Genomic DNA, 22,641 nt, shown 5'->3' on the forward strand with positions numbered 1-22,641 from the left:
AGTGCACCAGGTAAGAGAGACAGACGTGGGCTGAGAGGGAGCTTGGCAATGTTCAAAGGCATGGAGAGGGGCTGACCGTCACACACAAACATGGCTTGGACAGGGCTGCCCAACCCAGAGGGAACAGAAGTCTTGGGGACAGTGGTGAGTAACTTGTGGCTGTGGGCCAGACCTAACCTGAAGCCGCCTGTGGTCCACACCATGGTTTACAACACGGTAATTCACTGCTAACATTTAAAATGTGGAGACTGTATATCCAAAACCAGGGTTTCAGCTTTTCTTAGAATATCTCAGTCCCTGGCCATGCTGGGCTCACATGGCAGCAATCATCAGGTGTAGAGTGGGACTGTCCCCTTAATACGGGGCACATACCCTCTAATTGACCATGGTCCCCATTAACCACCCCCATTTCTCCCAGTTGACCTCTTTCACTAATTGACATCACTTGCTAGCAGTTATGGTCATCTAAGTTTGAAAGTCCCGTCTTAGACAGAAGGAGAGAGCAGTTTGCAAATATCCAGAGCTCCCAGCTGCACAAGTAGGAAAAGATGGTCTGTGAGTCTCCCCAGGGCAGAACAGGACCGAGGTACAGGGGGGCAATACAAAGCTATCCAGCAAGCAATTCAACCAGGAGCTTGTGGTCTAGCAGCTGTCTCAGGAGGTGGCAAATTCTCCACTGCTCACTGGACAATAAAATTTCTACTATGTCAGATCGACCTACGCATTCTGTAAGATCTCTTTCAGTCCTAAGATTCTGTACCCAGACAGTTACTCATTTCTTCGTTATTAAGTATTTACCGATCCCCTGCTCCGTGGGAGGCACCAAAAACATGCTAAGATTGAAAATAAGAATAATCATACCAATCACTTACACTGTTAGAGCACGTAATCCCTTTCCAAGAACTTCCCCAGCCATCATCTCAGCCAAGTGTTTCCCTAAGCGTGGAAAGAGAATCCACTCCGAAGGAATTTTCAAAAGTACAGGACAAGGCTTAATACAGCACAGACTCAGAGACAGCGAGTATACCCTTTTCACTTCTTTTGTAATCTATCAGATTCTCTCCGTTTGGTACTAATAGACTTTTAACATCATTATAACCATGCCAATCTTCCCTGTAAACAAAGAAAAGTCAGGCCTCAGATTCATGGCCTTGGGCAAGCGATTGTCTCCAGAATAGAAGGTAATAATAACATTGTTGTGTTTTCTGTGGATTTGTTTTCACGGTACTGTTTATTGATGGTAGTGATCTAAAATTTCCTTTTTGAATAAATCTACTTCAGTGGAAAGCTAGCAAGGTGGTAGCAAAGAAAAATTAAATGATGATGGCATTTAGTGTTGGCAAAAATTTTAAGTGATTGACATTTGGGAAACCCACCTGGCCACTGATCCTCAATGATGACAATATTATAAGAGAAGCACTCATATGAGCTCCTTATTTCATCTGCCAAGTCGTGATTAGGCATCTATGACATGCCAGGACGGTGCTAAAGGCTAGGGATACAGCAGGGTCCAAGGTAGGCACAGTCCCTGCCCATTGGATGGGTGACAAAACAGAGGCACCAGGAAGTGGGTGACATGCTCCAAGGATACAGAGACTGAGCAGAACCTTGAACCCTGGGCCTGACTCCCAGTGCAGTGGTCCCTCCCTGGGCCCCATGGGGGCGAGCCCCAGGAAGAGACAGAAGGCACTCACTGCAATGCCTTCCCTAGCTTGGGCAGTTTGCTCAGGAATTAAGGGCAGTTGCCCAGCCCCCTGGAGAAAAGAGGACAATGCCTCCCAAGGGCCAATAAAAGGGGCCAGAGCACATTTTCTCTGACTTTGCTCTCCCTGCCAGCCCCTCCTGCCTCTCCCTTCTGGGTTCCCTGGAGCTGGGGCTCCAGGACAGCTCCCTCTTGACTACTGGTTTTCAGGTGACCTAGTTTCCCCCAATAGACCCACACACCTCCTCCCACCCCCAGCCAAGAAAACCCTGCTTGGTCTAATTAAAGAATTGCCACCCTGCTGCTAACACAGAAGCTGGGAGGCCCCCTCAAGACAAGGCGCTGACCTGGGTGCTGGGACAGCCCACATAAGTCCTGGCTCTGATGAGCTATGGACTGGCCCCCTCCTGAAACCTGTGCACACCTGCCTTGTACATCCAGAGATAGCCCTGGACGGTGATGAGGACACAGCCCAAACTGCCAGGAGCTGAGAGAGCAATGGCACCATCAACACTTAAAGGGGATTCCCAAAGAAGACCTCACTCGGAGGAAAACCAGATGCATGGAGACGTGGAGCCCACTGTGTCGTGGGAACACACCAAGGGGCAATCCTGCAGCGAACTGGGCACGTGGGGCCACAAGGCAGTGGAGTGGCTGAGCTGACAAGGCGGGTATGGGACGGGTCTGAGGAAGCCAGGCTGGGAGGGGGTAGGTTATCCAGGAAGTGTAAGTGACCTGAGAGGAGAAATCAGAAGCAAGGCAAAATCGAGGGGGTACCTAATTTTCCCAACAAATGACTGTGATTTCTGCGTGGATGAACCAGAATAGCCTAATTGTGGGCAGCAGGAAGTCCGAGGCCAAGGCACTTGACCTTCAGCGAGGCAGGGTCAGGCTGTTGGGGTGAGCCTGGATTCAGCCTTTGTGACTGTGTGACATAGTCTGAACTTGATTCCTCTTGCTGCCTCCATTAACCCTTGCTGCCTCTGAGGGGAGAAACCACGTCAGTGTACATCTGGGGAAGCAGAGGCTGAGCCTCGAAGGAAAAGGGCAAGGAAGGGGCTGGGGCTTGGGGGCCGGTGGAGGGGGTGATGGGCAGGACGAACCCCTTTTCCCCCCAAAATGAGAAGACTATTACAAGAGTGTTGCTTGGGTTAGGAATATGCCTGCAGGGAAACAAGAAAAGGAAGAAAGGCATGGGTCCATTGAAAGACAGTTTGATGGTGGTCCTTGTAGTTCCCCCATCATCACTCTGTGCTGGGACCTGGTTTGCCAGAACAAGTTAGCAATGGCCTAAGTCCAGCCTCAGTGATCAGTTGGGGATAGGCATGTGACTAATGTTGGCCTGGGAACTGGAAGCATTTGCCGCTGGCAGCCATCTTGCCACCAGCAATGCAGGAAGCCAGCCTTTGGATGAAGTCAGTACTTAGAAGTCAGAGGAGGAAAACAGGGGCCTTTAACTTAGGGTCCTCTGGACTTCAGCTATCCAAGCCAACAAAATCCCCTTTATCATTTAAACCAGTTCGATTGACTTTTGGCACAAAGCTCTGTAACAGACAGCAATGCTGTTTTTAGGGATGCAGGAATGAGGCCCCCAAAAGGAACTGCTGACTGACCTCTTTCTGGGGTTTACTACCAGAGACGTACACTTCCCCTACCATAGCCACGTAGGGCCCTACCGGCCCAAGCTGAGGGCCAGCCTTGAGGAAGGGTGGGAAGGCCGAAACCAGGTCCCTGTCTCCTGAGATGGGAGGACAGGGACCAGGCACAGGGACGCCTCAATCTCAGGGGAGCCGGCGAGTGACACATCTTTGGCCTCGAGCCCAGAGTCTTGAGAAAAACAACACGAAGGAAGGTGAATTCAAATTGAAGAGACTTTAAAACATGAGTCAGACAGTGTCTCAAAGTTCATGCTGTTAAAAGAAAACGTTAAGATTTTTTTTTTCATGTTCTCCAGCTATTCTTCTCCACACAATACTGGCAGCAGCCTGGAGGAAGGCCGTGAGTGCTTTCTCCTCATGCTTCCTGGAGCATTGAGCACAAGGGGAAAAGGAAAACAAAACACAGCACTGGCTTCCCTTCCTCCTGGGATCTCACTGGGGACCCACTTTCTCTCTAAAGGATACACACCCAACCCTCCCACAACACGCTTCTTTGCATAACAGCATCACGCCCCCCCAAAAATAAAAAGATGCTTTACTCATAAGCCAAGAGACTTTTGGGGTCCTTGGTGCTCCCAATAACTGAATTAGAAATTAGCCTTGTTCCCAAACTCCCGCTCCCAAACCCATTCTCATGGGATTTTGTGGACTGACTGTCCTCTTCCTGCTGGAATGGATCTTCTAGACTTTGGACACAATCATCCTAGACAGCCATCCTGGTTTTAAATCTGTTGTGGAACGTGGGTTCCCAAGATTCTGCTCCTTAACGCCACCTCTCCTAGCTGTGCTCCTTCATTCAGACCTTCGAGTGCCCCTAGGCGTAGCCCTGACTTGTCTTGTCCCCTGAAGGCCATCTACTATGACCCAATTTGACAAGATTTGGGGGGCCACGGGGGCGCTCAAGGGAAGGGCAGCAGAACTCAAAAACCACATATTCAACAAGAACAAAGAGTGATGAAGCAACTAATGCATCTTGAGCTCTGTCAGGAAAATAACCACGTCCAACACTGGGATAATAGCCCAGCTGAGCTCTGTCTGAACTGGTGGGGCCATCTTGGGAACATGAGACCAGCCCTTAACAAAAGATAGGAGGGGAAGCATTAGCTTCATTCCGGGTCTCTAGAGGGCAGTGCTGGGATCATGCACAGGCCCAATGAAGACGAAGGATCAGCCCGCCATGAGGAAAAACTATCTAATGTTGACAATTCAACAAAGCCTAGCGATGGCACCAGAACTCCATGGTCCATGGTCACTCATGAGGCTGCTGAGAGAGGAGGCCCATGAGGGGGTGGTTGTAGGTGAGACTGGCCCAGTGAACCCCAACCCTGGCCTGACAGACAGATCATCAGTATTGGGAGTAAGCACTCTATCGTGTATATTAGCAGCCCAGCACTTGGTAACCACCAGGCTAGGCAGCCTGTGAGGACCATTCCAAATAGATGCTGATGGATGACATGTGGGATTTGTTCAGCTTTCTCAGGCTCAGCTCCAAGAAAACTTCCAAGGAAGCCACAGCTCGAACAAGCGAAGGGAAACCCATGAACACACACCAGTCTTCCACTCGGAGTTTCTCCCTGTGAACCCGAACCCACAGAGAGGCCCACACACTTGTAGGTAAGAGTGCCAGTGTGGGGGAGGCTGCAGGGCACAGAACAAAGGTGCCAAGGCTAGGGCACACGCAACACTGACACTATGTCTACGAATACATTAGTCAGGGACAGTCACAGTGCTGAACCAAACAGCCTGTCTTCTAAAGAAGCTTATGTAATAGCTAAGTACAGGGAAATGGGACTCAAATTACACAGTGTTTCTCCAGGCTTGGGGGAGTGTGCTCCATCCCTGCCTTTGCAGGGAGATAAAAACTCCCCTTGCAGCAGGAAGGATCGTTTTCCAAAGGAGGCCACCTCTGGCCACAGAACACCCTCCTAGGTTACACGTTTATTAAGCAGGGGACAGCATTTCACATTGGCTAAGGCTGCAGTGGCCTCTGTCTCCTCCATCTCCCTCACTCAGCATGACATTCTTGGCCCAACTTCCCTCTGTCGTGCCAACACTTAGGTGGCTACTTGGAGCACTGTGAGGGGAGGGGTTAAGAGCCATGTGTGATAACAGGGGAAATGAGTGTTCCAATGGATTAGTAACGCCTGCCACAGATTAAGGAGTGGGAAGTAGCCACATGCATACTGAGCCCACAAGATGGCTCATACTGACACCTGAAACTAATTAAAAATAAATAAATAAAATAAATAAAAAAAAGATGGCCCACACCATGACGACCAACATAGAGGAGGAAGGGGACTGTGGTCTGCTTCCTAATAAGACCCCTGTCTTCACTTCAGAAACCCCAAAGACATCCCTACAAGCTCTCTCTTCCCCATTAGCCAGGGTTGTTCTTAGCCACGTAGGAAGTGGCTGGGATGGGAATTTAAAAAGGCTTTTCATATGGTTTGTTCTCTGAGGCTTAGAGAATAATTCCAAGGAAGCAAGGACAATAAAAAGCACAGAGTTGGACTCAAAGGAGAAAGCCCTACACTAGAGGAAGAAAGAATGAGGAAGGGGACAACTAGAGCAATGCAGAGAATGGATACCATTCAAACCCGGGTCTGCTTAATTCCAATCTACGTACCTAAAAAGAGGAGAAGAAGGAGCTAGGAAAAACGCTGAAAAAAACAGAAGTGCTTTAAAAGATCTTCCGGATGAAATGCAAGAAGATTTCAGAAAATCTACAGGATGAGTGATCAGGGACGTAGGAGGACATTTCGAGTAAGAAATCGGATCAGTTTGTAACAGTACAAGTACTTGCTGAAGTCAGTATAGATTAAAACACATGCTTAATGCAACTAAAGATAATCGTCACAGAACCTATAAAATACGTAAATGAAATGAACCCAGAGGTAAAGGAGGCGGCGTAATAACGGCAGCTGTGTACAGCACGTCTTCCACAGGTCAAGCTCTTTGCATGTAACATGTCGAGGAATCTTTGCTCCAACTCTGCAATGTAGGTATCGTCCCTATTCCAAAGAGGAGAAAGCTGAGACTCAGGGAGGTTATGGAACTTGTAAGCAGGGCTGATGTTCCAGTTGGTGGTGGCTGGCCTGTTTTCTGATTGGTGCCATCATGGTTAAGTCTTTTGAATATCTCCCCTGCTTGAAACGAAATGAAAAATGCCAGACAGGGAAGACGGCGACAGAAACATGACTGAGAGCACGAAGAGGAGTCCTTGAAGGAGAATAAATGAAATACGTGCAGAGTAAGGACAATAATTAAAGGCATAATTGGAGCTGTCACTACCTTCAGAGGCTTAGGCAGCCAATATCTGTGTTTCATCCTAAATTTCATAAAATCTACCTTCCAAACCCCTGTGGGTTCACCCACTATTCCCAGTGTTCCCTTTCCTGGTGAGCACGTTCTTATTTTCCACTTCACCCAGCAACTCCGAAACCAGATTCACAGCAGCAACCACGTTCCTCTCTCTTCTACTCTCAGAATGAAGAAATTGTTGGTAGAATAAATCGGGAAGTTTCCAGATGCGCTGCATTTTGGTAAGTGAAGTTTCCATCCAACGTGCAGTCTTTGAAGTCTCTGAGTGGTGGATCTGCGACCTTCCAGGGCCCCACACAGAGAGAAGCAAGCTGTAGTAGACTGCCTTTACATTACTTCGGTTCCTCCTCTCTTTGATTTCCAGCCAAAGTTCCGTCTCTTTGATTCCCTCCTCTTGGCTCCTCCTGGGTGTGCACAACGCCAAGCACACCTCTCCTTCCCCTTTGACCAGCTTTCTTTCCGCTAAACATGGTAAATTCTTCCCTAAGCCAGAGATTCAATCCCACGAAAGTGCTGTTACTATCACAATTGAATTTATCTCCTCGCGTGGAAATCTCAGGTTCACTTTATTAGCCACTTTGGTCTGCACTCAGATATCTGGGGCCCTGATGTTATTTCAATCCACGCAGTCATCGTTTTTTCCAGGACATTACTGAACACCCTCTCAATGCTTCAGGGTTTTCTTCCAGAAAATTTCTCCTCTAATTCACTTCCATTTTTAAATTTAAAGCTGCATTGACTTAGATAATATTTATTGCCATCGACTATGTTCTAGGCAGTAGAATAGGGGGGCTCTGAGGGTCCTTTAATGAACAAAACTATCAATCAGAAAGGTTCTGCTTCTAGTAATGGCAGAAGAGCTCTTAGCAGACCTACCCTCTCACAAATAACCATTATAAACCATACACACACAAACACAGAGAGATAACCTATTGAAAGGCACTAATTTGTTTAACCACAAGCACACAAAAACTCAAGGAAAGTCAACACTTGAAAGAAAGAAATGGCAATAGGTGACTCCTGTGTTTTTATAGCTTTTGACCCAAGGACAAGCCCAAGTCAGTGTAGTAGATGGTGGCTACAATTTGGATAGAAACCTTTACTCTTACTGTTTGAGAAATTAGAGGACAGCGTCCAGGCAACAACAGTGGGAAATTAAGGAGAGACATCCCAAAAAAGGGTCACAGAACAGTAGCCCCAAATTCTGAGTATGAATTCTGCCCAAATCTCCCTGAATGATGCATGTAAACGGCAGGTTCCAAGCAGCCCAACTAAGGCTAACAGAACTGAAGAAAGCTTTCAGCTATTGCCCACTCATGGGTAACTGAGTTTAGAGTTTAAGTTTGGTCAAGTGAACTGCCTAAAAAAAAAGCAATACTGTTTTGAGGAACATAATAGAATCCAGAGTCCCTTCAAGTCTCATTCATAATGTTCAGGATGTAATATACAACATTACTAGAGAAAAAAAAAAAGAAAAACAAATAGGAAAATTTAGCCCAAACTCAAGAGGAAAGGCAATCAATAGAAATCTACCCAAGAGGACCCAGGTGATTTTAACAGATAAGAGTTTTAAAGCTGCTGTTAGAATTTTGCTCAAGAGTGTAAAAGAAAATATGCTTGTAATAAATGGACAAATAGGAAATGTTAGCCACAGCGTAGAAACTACAAAGAAGAGAACCAGCTTTGTAAATCAGATCAGCTAAATCCCCAGCAACCCCTTCCTCTACAGCCATGAGAGTTGTGCTTTTCACAAAGGACAGTTACACAGTTCTAATATTGACTTCAACAACAATATTTTTTAGCACCTTTCAAGTGCAAGGTATTGGGCAAGCTTGGGGGAATGAAAATACTACACAAAATCTTACACTCTGGTAGCAAAGACCAGATCTTTTCATCTGACAACATCTATATAGACTAGTTATAGTGCACGTATCTATATTATATATAGGACACTTCTCATGTCCTCCCTTCTCGTTCAGATCTTCAATAGGAAGAAGAGATTGAAGCCCTGCCATGGCCTCTTTCCAGCTCCCAGCTCACTCCTGATGGAGGCATTTGCCCCACATAAAGCACAGAGGAATGAGGGTGAGGGACAGGCTGTCTAGTGGGCTACACCTCCACATTCTCCTTCCACAGCAAAAATATCCTCCACTGCTGATTAGACAGATCAGTTCCATAAAAATTTCTGGGTACCAATATCAAAGAGAGGGGAGGCACTTGTCATTGTAACACTTCATCCAGTTTCATCGACAGGTGTCTTGCTTTTTCAAAGCCTTTTAGGAAAGAGGTTCTCAAACTTGTCTATATGTTGGAATCACCTAGAGATGCCGGGAACATACAAGGTCGGACAGTTAAGTTAGCAAACTCATCTCAGAAAAAGTGCTGCACGCCTCATTGCTGAATATCACTAGGGTCACCTTTGAAGTCCTCCCCTTGGGAAGCTATGCACTGATGCCAGCACCTATTCCACTCTTCAAAGCCATTTTGGAACTCTTTTTCTGGAATGGCCATCGGAGCTGTCGTCATATTACTCTTGATGTCCTGAATGTCATCAAAATGTCTTCCTTTCAATATTTCCTTTATCTTCAGGTAAAGAAAGAAGTCACTGGGGGCCAGATCAGGTGAGTAGGGAGGGTGTCCCAATACAGTTATTTGTTTACTGGCTAAAAACTCCCTCACAGACAGTGCCGTGTGAGCTGGTGCATTGTCGTGATGTAAGAGCCATGAATTGTTGGCGAAAAGTTCAGGTCGTCTAACTTTTTCACGCAGCCTTTTTAGCACTTCCAAATAGTAAAGTTGGTTAAGTGTTTGTCCAGTTGGTACAAATTCATAATGAATAACCCCTCTGATATCAAAAAAGGTTAACAACATCGTTACAACAAGTTTGCGAACTTAATTGTCACCCCTCCTATATTAAGATCACAGAGCTAGAAGACTATATATCCAGCAAAATGGCCAAAAAGATTTTTTTAAGACAGAAAATATCAACTGCTGATAAGAATTCTGATACACTGAGAATATAAATTGATACAAGCACTTTTAAAACTGCTCAGCAATATCTTTTAAAGCTGAACATACGAGTGTGCCCACCCTATAACCCAGCAATTTCATTCCTAGGAATAAACTTAACAAAAATGTCTATATACATTCACCAAAGGCATTTACGAGAATGGTAATAGCACTATTTGTAATAGTTCCAAGGTATAAACTATCCAACATGCCCACCAACGGTAGTCTGGAAAAGAAGTATGGTGTATTCACACAAGGGAACATTGTACAACAATGAGAATGAGCAATATACAATTGGACTCTCACAGGTTAACCAAAAAAAGCGAAACACACACACAAAGTGTGTACCATATGATTCCATTTATGTAAAGTTCAATAACCAGCAAAACTGATCTATGTTATCAATCAGGATAGTGGTTTTGGGGTGGGAGGGGTGACTGGAAAGTGACATAGGAGAGGCTTTTGGAGTACTGGTAATACTCAGTTTTTAGAGCAGGATATGAGTTACACAGCCATGTTCAGTTTGTGAAAAATTCATTCACTTAGGGTTTGTGTACTTTTCTATATTTGTTTTACCTTAAAAAATCATTAAAAATTTTAAAATACTGACACCTGGGTCCCACCTCGAGCGATCTAGTTTAATTGAGCTAAGATGCAACCAGGCATTAAGAATGTTAAAAGCTCCCAGGGTGGATCTAAGGTGCATCCAAGAACCACTGTGTTAAAACTTGGCAACCCTCCTTAACTGTTTCTTAGAGCAGGAAGTGCTGCTGCTCCTCCAGAAAGTCTAAAGCAGATTTCTTTTTTTTATAACATTGGTAGTTCTAGGGGAGGTTAATAGGTGATACATGGAAAAAGGGGGGTCCATCGTCAAATATGTAATTTTTTAAATTCCAATTATAAATATTTATTGAGCACTTACTACACTCCTAGAGCTAAGTGCTTTAGCTACACTATCTCATTTAATCCTCGCCACAAGCCTATGAGAAAGGTACTATTAATCTTCGTTTTACAGAAGGATAAACTAAAACTCAGCGGGGATCATTGCCAAAGTCACACAGCAGTAAGCAACAGGGCTAAGATTCAAATCCACATTGGCCTTGACACTGAAGCCCATGCTCTTAACCACTCTCCTAATCTGCCTCTCGAGGCAGTACTCGATTGCAGGACTTAACAGAGCTTTGACTAGGCTAACGTGAGCTGTGGGTTGCCAAGACAGGAACGTGGAATACAGCATTTCCCAACGTGGTTTCTTTGCCTTCATGTCTTACTGTCCATGCCACTGGCAGAGTTTTATTCTAAAATCAAGTCCGTAAAAAAAAAAAAAAAAAAAAAAAAAATCAAGTCCGTATTTCCCTTGTAGGGGAGCATTAAATCCCTCTCCATTGCCTACAGACTCAAAGCTAAATTCCTCAGCCTGACAGTCCACGCCATCCTGCATGTGACCTTGACATTTTAACTTTATCTCTGGCCATCCTAATGCCCCTAACCCACTAAACACTCGATTTTCCAACTACAGTGAACAGGTCTGATGGAGTCACACCCCCGCAATGGTCGCCACCATTTGCTGAGAATCTGCTATGTACCAGGTATGACACATAAGTTAACTTTAATCCCCACAAGGAGCCTTTTAAAACAGGTATCATGAGACCCATAGATAGATTCGGAAATGGAGGCTCATCATGACATGCCCAATGTCACAACTAGTAAATAACAGAACTCAGATTTGGACCCAGATTTAGATTGCTCTGCTACAAAGCCCATGCAGTTTTCAATACGCTACACTCACGTCCTCTCCTGTATTCATGCTGTTCCATGGAGTGGCAAACCCTTCTTTCTCTCCCCTTGGCAAACTCTTCCTTGTTCTTTGAGAGCTAGCGTGAGTGCTGCAGTAATCATATCTATGAGCCCTTAAGTGCTTTCCAGGCATTGTGTTCAGCACTCGACTTGCCTTCTCTTATTTACACAGTGTCTCAATGCTTTTTATTCCCTTTCGATTGTTCTTTGTCTTCCCTGTACCAAATGGGTTTCTTTCTCCTCTCTAGTTCCAAGGTATGCGACCACACCTCTGTTGTGGCACTCAACGCTCTATAGTAATGGTTAGTTTCAGATGTGCCTCTTCCTTTGGACTAGATGCTCTCGAAAGGCAAGGCATGTACGTTATTCACCTATACATCCTGCCACAGAGCCGCCCAGCATGTGGTGGGAATTCAGAAAAGGGTGGACAGGAAGGTGGGAGACCAAGAGACTGAAAAGTCACTGAGGTTGTTCCATTAGTTCTGTCATAGGGAGGGGTTCCGTGCCCTGGAACCAGCGCTGCAGCATGAAGGGGGCTGATGGGGGAAGAGGTCACACTGAAGGCCTGGCCCAAGACACATTTCTCTTGGTCCCTGCTGTGTCTTCCACAAAAAGAAGAGTTACAATTGCCCTTCGCTTCACAGTCTCTTCAACTCTGCATGCTTTGCAATTGGTTCTATACAGCCCTGCGTAGGTGATTTGCTGTTAAACAACGGTTAGGTTCATTCTACAGCATTGTTTCAGATATTTTTATCTGCTCCTTGCCTTGTGTTATTAAGATATCCCAAGTGAATGAAGATATACAGGACAGGTGACCCCCCCAAAAAAATGTACAGCTAAGGCGTGGCTCCCCAGAGGTGGATAGATCAGCTGACCATACCCCTTTCTAAATGGATTTTTTTCCTTTTGAATATGAGGTCCCATACAAGATAGAGACATCTTTGATGCTCGCTCATTCACTGAGCATGCACTCTACCATGGGAACTGTTCAGAGCACACTTCCCTGTAACCTCTGCAGTAACCGCCTATTCATGCCACCCACATCCAACCTATATGAGCTCCAGGTGGTGGATTTTTAAGGCCAGCCTCTGCTCCAGTTAGTAGTGCCAGCCGCAAACTCGGCTGAGTTTCTGCACAGCCTCCCTCAAACAAACCCCATTAGTAAACATGGAAACGTCCAAACAGAGTATTTCAAAAGCACGGTTTTTGCTGCCCCCGCTAGTAGAAAGCTGCAGGATCTTTCTGCTTCTAATCAAGTCATTTTCTTTTGAGGATTTCAAGTCCTGTCCCCCATCGTAGTGTATACTGTATTTTATGAATTCATTTGTGACATTCATGAAGATAGAGCTTATCAAAAAAAGTCAGCTTAGTTCACGCATTCCTCTAGTACACTCGAACTACACTGTTCTTCTCTGATTTTATTTGTCCATGTGTCTCCTTCCTCCAGGAGACAGGGATCACCGTGAGGGCAGAAGCTGGTTTAATTGAATTTTACGTCCCTGATTCCAAGCATAAATCCAGGTAACATGGAGTTCTTGAATATTTAACAATCTTTACGTAGGCACAGTCTAAAGGGTCAAAATTTGAACTACCGTGGAACCTGACTCAGAAAAACTCTGTTTTAGTCTATCAGACTGGCAAAGATGAAAGTTACTTAAAACTCAGTGTTGGAGAAGAGGATGGAGAAACAGGCGTTCACACATACTGTTGAGGGAATAGAAATTATTTGGTCTCTTGGGAGGACAATTTGACAATGTCTGTCATAGCTCAAAGTGCAGGAAATGTTCCCTATAGATAAACTCACACCAGTGTACAAAGATATACCCTGTGCAAGCCAGGATTGTCTCAGCATCATACATTCGCAGAAGGAAAAAGCTGGAAACAATCTCGACTGTCAGCAAGGCACCAGGAATAAACAATGGTAAATTTTTATTACTGGAATGTCACGTAGCCTAAAGACTAAGGTATATGGCTTTGTGTTGATATGTGCTAAGATACATCAGCTGAAAAAAGGAAATTTCAGAACAGTGATGTATAGAAGTGTTAAAAAGGAAAAAGGATAAACATGTAAATGAACACAGGTGTGTATTTGTATAAGACATTCATGGAAAGATACATAAAACTTCAGGGAAAAGAACTGAGTGGCTAGGGAGGATGGCTGGGGAAATGTCACTTTCTATTTTCCACATTTCGGTACTATTTAAATTTTAAGAATGAATGTGTATTCTTTTATAATTAAAAAAGCATGAAATATACCAATAAGAGAACAAAAGCTGGAATTTGCATGTAAAAGAGAAAAACCAATGACAATTTGGAGAAAATCGTCCCTATTTCTTTAACAGGCCATCGGCAATGTCTAAAAGGCAGTGTTGGCTCTCTGCCCAGTCCATGGGAGAGCCAGGGATGACTACAGGGTTCCAGAAAGGACCTAGAGACAGCGACAGTCACCGAGAAGGGCTAAGAGCCCTGAAGAGAGTAAGTGTGAGAATGTGTGCCTTGTAACTTGCTCTGGGATGACAGGAAATGAAGCCAGTTGTTACTGAGACTCTGAACCATTCTGGGAGCCAAAAATTCTGAGAACTCACCAGGCTGGCACAGGCACTGGAGCGTCTCATCAGTGCCAAGGAGCAAAGGCTAGGGGTGCCTCGGTAAGGAATGGACACAAGTGACCTGTGAGAGCAAAACAACTCGCCCAGCCCCCAGGGATGTCAATGGCATAGGGCTCTGCTCACCTGTCCCCTTTGCTCTGAAGCCGTCTATAACTCCCAGGGGCTGACTTTGCTGATACGCATGTAATAATAACAGTTGAGATGTATCAGATACATCCTACCCGCCAAGCAGAGGAGAAATGATCAATCATATCATCGCATGCTATGTTTCCTGTTTTACACGGTGGGGAATTCAGGCTCAGCGAAGGTAAGCAAGTCACTTGCTCAAGGTTGCAGTATGTGGGAGAAGTGGGAATCAAACCCAAGTCTGACTCCAGAGCCAGCCAAGGTCACTGCTAGCCTTCCCTCCATGTGGGGAAGAGCTAGAAAAAGGCTCTCCCTCAGCGTAGGGATAGCCCTATGGAGCACAACAGCATTTTCAGCCAAAGGAAAGCCAGAGAGTGTAATGAGGAAGTGCAAGGGCTTTGAAGCCAGAGGTCCTGGGTGCAAATCCTTGCTCTGCCACTTACTGGCAGACCATCGAACCTTCGAACTGGCAATTCATCGAACCTTCCTGTGCCTCATTTTCCTCAGCAGTAAAATTAGTAACAAGGCCACCCCTCTCAGAGTTGCTAGGAGGACTGAAAGAGTTAGACAGACAGGGCTTGGCTCACAATAAGTACCAAATGTTAATGATCAGTTAACATTAATAAAGCTATGCACGCTTTTTTCCAGGCAGATACAATTCAAGCTTGCCAAGTAAATCGGGCAAGGTTTCCGCCCCTCTCTCAGCTGGATACCATCGGGCAATACACGACTACCACCTAACACGGGTCCTGCTGAGCAATTAATTTCCACGTGCTGCCAGTTCTGCCTCCCTCTACCAGCCTGGCTGTGAATCAGAACCACTTGGCACACTGTTTTAAAATACAGATTCCCAGGGCCCCATTTTGTCTGGTTCTGATCCAGGTGGGCTGGGCGAGGGCCCAGAGCTCTCTCTATACATATGTAACAAGTCCCAGGTGACCAGGTGACCCAAGAAGAGTGTGTTCCTGGACACACATTTCTGGAAGCTCTAGAAGCCCCTCACACCTTCTTCTGGCTGTTTCAGTTGTTTCTTGAGAGCAAGCAGCCATCCTTTCGCATCTGTTCCCAGGCCTGGGCACAGAGAGAAGGGGTGCAGGAAATATGTGATTCTGCAAACCAGCCAGCAGAGCAGATGGCTATGCAAACAGGCACAACAGGCTGAATTTGCTTTTGTGCTGGAGTGGGTTGCAGCGGGGACCCCTCACCTGTAGACTTGGGATTCCCCAGACCCCTGCTACTCAAAGGAGCAGACCAATAGAATGACTCCCAGTGGGAGCTTGTTAGAAATGTAGATGCTCACGCACCAGAGCTACGGAATCAGATTCTGCATTTTATAGGAACCCAAGATGATTCGTGCGCAAGTTTGAGACACATGCCTGAGATCCTTTCCCCCCTCAGAATAAGTTCTAACTAATGTGTACCTCCAACCTGTCCAAACGCCGTTTGGGGCCAATCTTTCCCTTCAAACTCCCAGAGAGCCCTGGAAAAACAGCATGATCCTTTCAATAGCCCAGATCCAGGCTCCACAGCCTGGGGCTCACGGGGAACCTTTGTTTTAATGAGTTATTTATTTCAGAGTCCACATTAAAATAAACCTTCTGAACACATTGAAAAGGAGACCACAACTCCAGCCTCTACACTCCCAGGGCATAAAACATTCCCTTCTTTTGTACAAGAGTCACGACCCCTGCTTCCCTGGCCAAAGTCATCCAAAGACATCAAATGGCCCAAAAAAAACAAGCCATGTCTTCCTGTTGGCCAAGCTTCAAGTTATTGGTCAGATTTCACACTGGAGCTTGATCTCATTAATCCAAGGCCTATCACAGTGCTGTAAATGTCAGTGGAAAACAGCCATTCAGTGGGTTTCCTTCATTCCACCAGCAAGGGAAAAAACAGGAAGCTGACAGCAGCTGCGCCCCAGCCTGGCAAATCCCAAGGGTCCAGCTGACAGGGCGTTCCTTGTCAGCACCTATATCCCCCTGTCCCAGCCTGCTTGTCCAGATAAAGGTGGGTCCTGTATCTACATGAGCAAAATTCAGTGGTGATTGCAATTCAGATCATTCAAGCCCCTAAGCACCTGCTTGGGAAAGAAAATAGCTTGGTCTGAATTTATTTGGGCCTGAATTACTAATTGGCTGATCATGGTTCAGATTCATCTAAATTTCTTCTGCCCATTCAAAATGTCCCACAAGCCAAACCTCTGGGACTCCAGGGGACAGAAGGGCTTCCAAGCCCTCGTTCATCTCTTTAATGCATATTATCTCCTGTGTGCCCGGCATCATGCTGGGCAACTGGGGACACAGAGCTGAACGAATTAGATGCAGGTACTGACTTTATGAAGTTCACAGTCTGGTCTAAGCTTTCGCAGCCTTGGCACTATTGATATTTGGGACAGGATAATTCTTTGTTGTGGGAGCCGTCCTGTGCACGGTGGGATATTTAGCTCCATTCCTGGTTTCTACCCACTAGATGCCATAGCACTCCTCCCCAGTTGTGACAACCAGAAATGTCTGCAGACATTGTCAAATGCTCCCTGGGGAGCCAAACTGCCCCCAGTTGAGAAACACTGACCTAGTGGGCGAGACAGACTAAAGGTGTAATGACCACAAATAACCATCTAATCCCAATTATGGTTAAGTACCATGGAGGAAAATATGGCTATTCCACCAACATTATCTACGACTTGGAAGCCAGGCATTTTATGTGTAATAACAAATATTTATGACCACTCTGAATGATATATATGATCTCTATTTCCAGATGAAGAAGTCGAAGCTCAAGGAAATGAAGAAATTGTCCAAGGCCAAAGAGCCGGTAAAAGGCATGGCCAGGATTTGAATCCTGGCCCTAAATTCTGCCTCCCCAGGAAATCTGAGCCTTCTCTCAACAGGTAGGGTGTGTGGGCACCTGATGCTCTGACCAGCCCTCCTAAAACACTCATTGCTTCCTGGGGTCACCAAGGAGTTCAACGACCACCTGCTACGCCCATCAACCAAGCCACAAACTGCCTGCGTCAAGGCACATTTGTGGGACACTCACGGGCTGAGGAATGCCGCCTGAACTCTGAGGCATCCAAAACACCTCCCCCTCACCAAGTGCTTGCACACAGGGCCTTCCCAAAGGTCGGGGCAGGGAGAGAACGGGGCAGTCCCCAGGTCCCCAGAGCACACCCCACTGTGACCCATCTCCACGGTGCGGTGCGTACTGCCCAGCTTCCAAGGGGACACAGTGAAAAAGCCAGACATTCTGTAGTCAGCTTTAAGTATTTAAAAGGAGCACAAGTGAGCTGGTATAGGATAGCATATAGAAACGTTGGCGATCCCCAGACATGAGTTCCTACCACATATAAGCTGCATGCCCTTTAGCAAATCACCTCATCCTTTGTGCCTCGGTTTCCCCCGCTGTGCAACGGGGATAAACACATCCACTATGGCGAGAATGGCTATGGAAGCAAAGACCTTGGACAGTGACCACCACCCAGAAAAGCACTTGGCACGATTTTATGATCAATAACTGAGCCAGATCAGGACACTTCCTCCACCCCCATCCCCTTCCTTCAAATAAGAAGCTGAGTCCCAGGAGAAAAGAAACAGGTGTGGAAGTATCTCATCTCAGGAAAAAGGAGAACTCTGCTTCCTGGGTAGAAAAAGAGGAAGGCACAGTTAATGTATCGGCAAATGAGCACAGCCCAGCCCTTCCTTCAGAAGTTAATACTAGACTTTCTTGGGTGCTACAATCGGACAATCCTCAGCGGGCTGCAGGGTGCCTGCTTTGGGTCAGCGAGTGTTTAATCATTCAGGACCCCTGGGCAGGATGGCCTCTGCCTACCTCCTTAGCTTTGCCTGCTGCCCCTGCCTCCGTCACACCTTGTGGGGACAGTGCTCCAGCTGCAACTCCTGCCCACTGCTCTCAAAGACACCAAGCACTTTTAAGCCTCTGTGCCTTTGCACAAGCTGTTCCCTCTGTGCAGGCTGCCTACCCCATATTACCCACCACCTGGAAAATTGTCTCTGAAGGGCTCAAATGTGTTCCCACAACAAACTTTGCCCACCTGTTATTGGTCATCACAGACTAATAATAACAGCAACTAACATTTGCAAGCATAGATTAATAGCTACAAAACCCTGAGCTGAGTTTCTTACCCACATGGTCTCTCTTTTCTCTTCACATCACCATCCTAGGTAGGCAGCTTATCTGCTTGAGAGGTAAGGTACCTGTCCATCACCACCCAGCTACAAGGTAGCAGAGTCAGGAATGAAACCTGTTGGTGGACCTGAGCCCATCTGTTCATCCATCGCTCTACTCTTCACTCTTCTTCCTACCAGCAAAACTGTTATCGCTCCCTATCTGTTGAGGATAGTGGCCTCACTATCTGTTTCCAGGCTGGCCTGTCCCCCATAGAATGAGAACCCAGAGACCTGCCTTATTCGTCTAGAAATCCCTTGGTCTAGAACGGAGTAGAATGGAGCACAAGATCTAGGATGGAGTAAAATATCTCTCAAATGAATGAATAAATCCTGAAACATGGAAGCCAGATGAGAAAGATTCAGTCTCAGACGTCCTGAGGACAGGCCCTTGCTGGACTCAAATTCTCAGGAGGCAGTGGCCTCCCATCCCCCACGCTGAGAGGCCTTCCCTGTCCTGATAGTAAGAGGAAGAAGAGGTCTGACTCCCCCAGATAGGAGATGATGGGAGCTTTGAGAGTCCAGTGCAAAGGAGGAAATGGTGGTGGAGGTGACAAGAATCACTTCCTGCATTCCTGCCCACACAAGGTACTGTACTAAACACTTTCTGTGTAGTATGGTCTCACAGAATCCTCACAACCCCATGAAGCTGGCATTACTATTACTTTCGTTTTACAGAAAACCAGGTCTCAAAGAGAGTAAAACATTTGGGGCAGCCGAGTAGCTCCGTTGGTTAGAGCACCGGCTCTCAACAAGGTTGCTGGTTGAATTCCCGCATGGGATGGTGGGCTGCCCTCCCTGCAACTAAAGATTGAAAATGACAACTGGACTTGGAGCTGAGCTGTGCCCTCCACCAGTAGATTGAAGGACAACAACTTGGAGCAGATGGGCCCTGGAGAAACACACTGTCCCCCAATATTCCCCAATAAAATTAAAATTTAAAAAAAACAGAGTGAATAATTTACCCAGGGTCACAGCGCTTTTACACAGAGCTGTAACTTGAACTAGACCTGCCTAATCCCTTGCTCTTCATACTTTGTAGCTTTCTGTAGGAAGCTGGCTTGTTCAAACCCTAGTTGAAGCCCAGTCTCTAAGATGTGTTCAAGATAAAGAAGGTTGTCCTCGTTTCCACCAGAAAAATGCCAGCTGGGACTCACTATATATCAAATGCTCCAAGTCCTGGGTGCAGGTGGAGGAAGCGGGACAGCTAGGTTGGGGGAGGCGTAAGGTTGGGTGGGGTTCCTGAGGGTCCCAGCGCAGCACACAGATCCAGCTATGTACCTTCTGTGATCTGTAAAAGCAGACTGGCTCCTCTGGTGGTCAGAGAGAGCTCACTCTGGAGATGGAGCAGGGTTTGAAAGGAACCCGGGGCCCCTAGTTTCCAAAGAGTCCTAATGGGCTTTGCAGGAAGTTTCTGGGCTTGGGGGGAAACCCACCTTCCTGTGTCAGCAACCTCTTAGCCCTGTGGCTCAGGCTCCCAAACAGACTTAACTAGACTAGAATTTAACCTCCACTTCAGCATCGATTACCAGAGAGAGTCTAAGCATGCGTTGGCCTTACCCACCATGTCATTCCATACCAGGGAAGATTCCGAGAGCACCAAGATGCAATGAGAGCCAATGCACAAGCCACAGGGCAGTCACACGGGGGAAACTGAAAGAGGGGTAGGAAGGATCAAGTGGCCTTCCTGTAGGAAGACATTCCAGGGCTGGGGAGAGCTGGGACCAGCCAAGGGGTCAGGGAGGTTCCAGGATGGGGGACACTGTTAGGTAGACTCCCAATGACAGAAAGGTGCCAAGTTGGACGTCCAGAGTGGTCTGGTTGACATCTTGTCCCCAACATCCCAGTGGCAGGTGGGAGAGAAAGGGCTGGGGATTTGTGTGGGAAGGCCCTGTGAGCAGGCTGCCAGCTGAAAGGATTCACCAGCGCCCGCCAGCGGCCTGCAAGCTGGCTCCTTTTGACAGAGCTGAGGGAAGGAGATGTAGAAAATCCCCCGGCCCCTGCAGAACCACCTACCACTTTTGCCCCTGCCTAAGAGACACGCCCCACTCAAAACCAGTATGGAAGGCGCCAGCATTTACCTAGAAGCACTCATCCTGCCATGCTCCACTGCACCAAGCACTTCCCGTGGGGCTTCTCCCCGCCCTCCCCCACAGCCGGATTCTTAGCCCCATTTTATAGAGGCAACTGAGGCTCCGAGAGGCCAAGTGCCATGCCCTCGGGCAAACAGCTAGTCACTGGTTGAGTGAGCTAAGAAGCTTTATTACCTGCCTAGGAGGAGGCCTCCCAGATGGAGGGGTTTTCCCGGTGCCGTACGAGCCGCAGGCAATGGCAGGGCACAAGGAAGTATCCCCGCGGGCTGAGACAGCTAACCACAGGCCCCTTCCCGAGATGTCCCTGCGGGCAAGGGCGCCTGGTACCTCAGGGCCCGGGTCCTCCACAGAGGGCGATTCAGAGGCGGCACCTGGTGCCCGAGACCGCGGGGAGCTGGTGGGCGCCTCTGACAGCGAGAACAGGGGCCCATTATGTGGAAGCCAATCACATGGGCGCGCAAGCAGCTCGGCTTTCGGTTCTGAGCAGCGCTTAAGCAGCCGTGTCTCTGTCTTTCGGCGCCGGAGGTGCCCGGGAGGGCCAGATTCAAAGCTCGCGGAGGCTCCGTTATCCGCCCGCGGCTGGGAGCTGCATCGTCAGCATCTCCAGCGAAGCTGGGCCCGGACTGGGGGAGGAGGCGGCGGGAAGGAGGGCGTCTGCATCAGGGAAGGAGGCAGCAGCGGGCGCCTGCTCCTCCCGGCTCTCCTCCCGGGGCGGTCTGGCAGCTCAGCCCAGGCGGTCCTGGTGACCTTGGGGAGAGCCCCCTGTGCGACCTCTCGGGGGCAAGCTGCACAGTTTCTGCCCATCCTAGGCGCTCGGGGGCGCTCCTCCCGCCGGAGTCGAAGCGCGGGACTCGGGAGGAGAAGAGCGCTCCGGGAGCTGGGGACCCACAGCCGGCGCACGCGGCCCTTTGGAGAGGCCCGGCGCACCTCTCCCCCGGAACAGCCCTGAGCGGGGTCTCACAGGGGCTGGAGGGCTGTCAGCTGGATCCCGCGGCGGGGCGGGTGGACACGCGGGGTCGCCTGCCCTGGGGACCTTTCCCGCTCCCGCAGGAGCGCTCTCTGCGCCCCGCCGCTGCCCGAGGGGACCAAGCGCCGCCACGCGAGGGGGCGGCGCCCCCAAGCCGGGCCCGGAGGCTGGACAACGGGGATGTGTGATGCTCGTTGTGGTTCCCAATTCCCGGCATCACGTCCCCCGGCAGACGGTGACCCGACAGTCCAGCCGAAATCTCCCGAGCCGCCCCACGATCCGGCCACGGCGACCCCCGCCAACAACGTGCCAATGCGCCCCGCACCCCGGCCTCATCGTTGGCGCGCGAGACCCGGGAGAACGCCCCCACCCCAGCCCGCCTCCCCGGGCCTGAGCTCCCGCTACCCGCCTTTCTACTGCACCCCCGCCCAATTATCTTAAGCCACTGGCCCTCGGCCAGAACGCCGCACACACCCCCAGCCAGACTGTCAGAGGCCGGGACCACCTCCCCGCCGCCATCCTCATCCCCTGCCGGGTCCCGCCGCAGAGCGCAGCAGGGAGGCGGCGCCGCTAGAGAACTCACCCGCTCTCCCGAGCCCTGCCCCGGAGGCTCCCGGCCCCGGCTCCGTCCGTCAGTCCCGGAGCCTCCGCTGCGGGTGAGGGACACAAACCAGCTCTGCTCCCCGCGAGGCTCGGCACCGCCCCTCGGCTCCTCCCCCAAGGCGGGGCCTGAGCTCGCGGGAAGTGGGTGGGCGCGCTCCGCCCGAAGGGTCCAGGCGCTCCAGGGTGGGAGCCCCTCCTTTGAGCAGCTCGAAATTGAAGAAAGTTGGGATGCGGCCAAGCTTGGGAATAGTCTTCTCCCCATCCCCGCTCCACCACCACCACGGAAAGGAGGAAGCCCAGATCTGTACTTTTGCTCCCATTTGACGGAAGGGCATCGTGAAGTCCAGAGAGGAGCGATACCTACCCAAGGCCACACAGAATTAATACAGTGCCACGAATTCGTCTCTTACCTTGAGGGCCTGCTCAGCTTGACTCTGAAGGCTTCCTAGGACATCAAGGAGACGGGCCCGACCTTGCCCTAGAGGCAGGTCTGTGGGAGCAGATCCCCCAGCTGGGGGGTGGGAGGAGCTGGAGCTAGACCCGGGAGCCTGGGCTCCGTGGCCTGCGGCGTG

At 48.6% G+C, this 22,641-nt stretch overlaps 1 protein-coding gene across 1 annotated transcript in view; it reads right to left on the minus strand.

The window, feature by feature from the left end:
* PPP1R16B (protein phosphatase 1 regulatory subunit 16B) overlaps positions 1–22,163 on the minus strand; it is a 93,528-nt gene extending 71,365 nt beyond the window's left edge. The window contains exon 1 of the mRNA XM_081033684.1: positions 22,050–22,163. The gene's annotated coding sequence lies outside the window, so the exon portion shown is untranslated. The remainder of the gene's footprint in view (positions 1–22,049) is intronic.
* Between the last annotated feature and the right edge of the window lie 478 nt (positions 22,164–22,641).

The sequence above is a fragment of the Rhinolophus hipposideros genome (genome assembly GCF_964194185.1).
Source record: "Rhinolophus hipposideros genome assembly, chromosome: 22".
NCBI lineage: Eukaryota > Metazoa > Chordata > Mammalia > Chiroptera > Rhinolophidae > Rhinolophus > Rhinolophus hipposideros.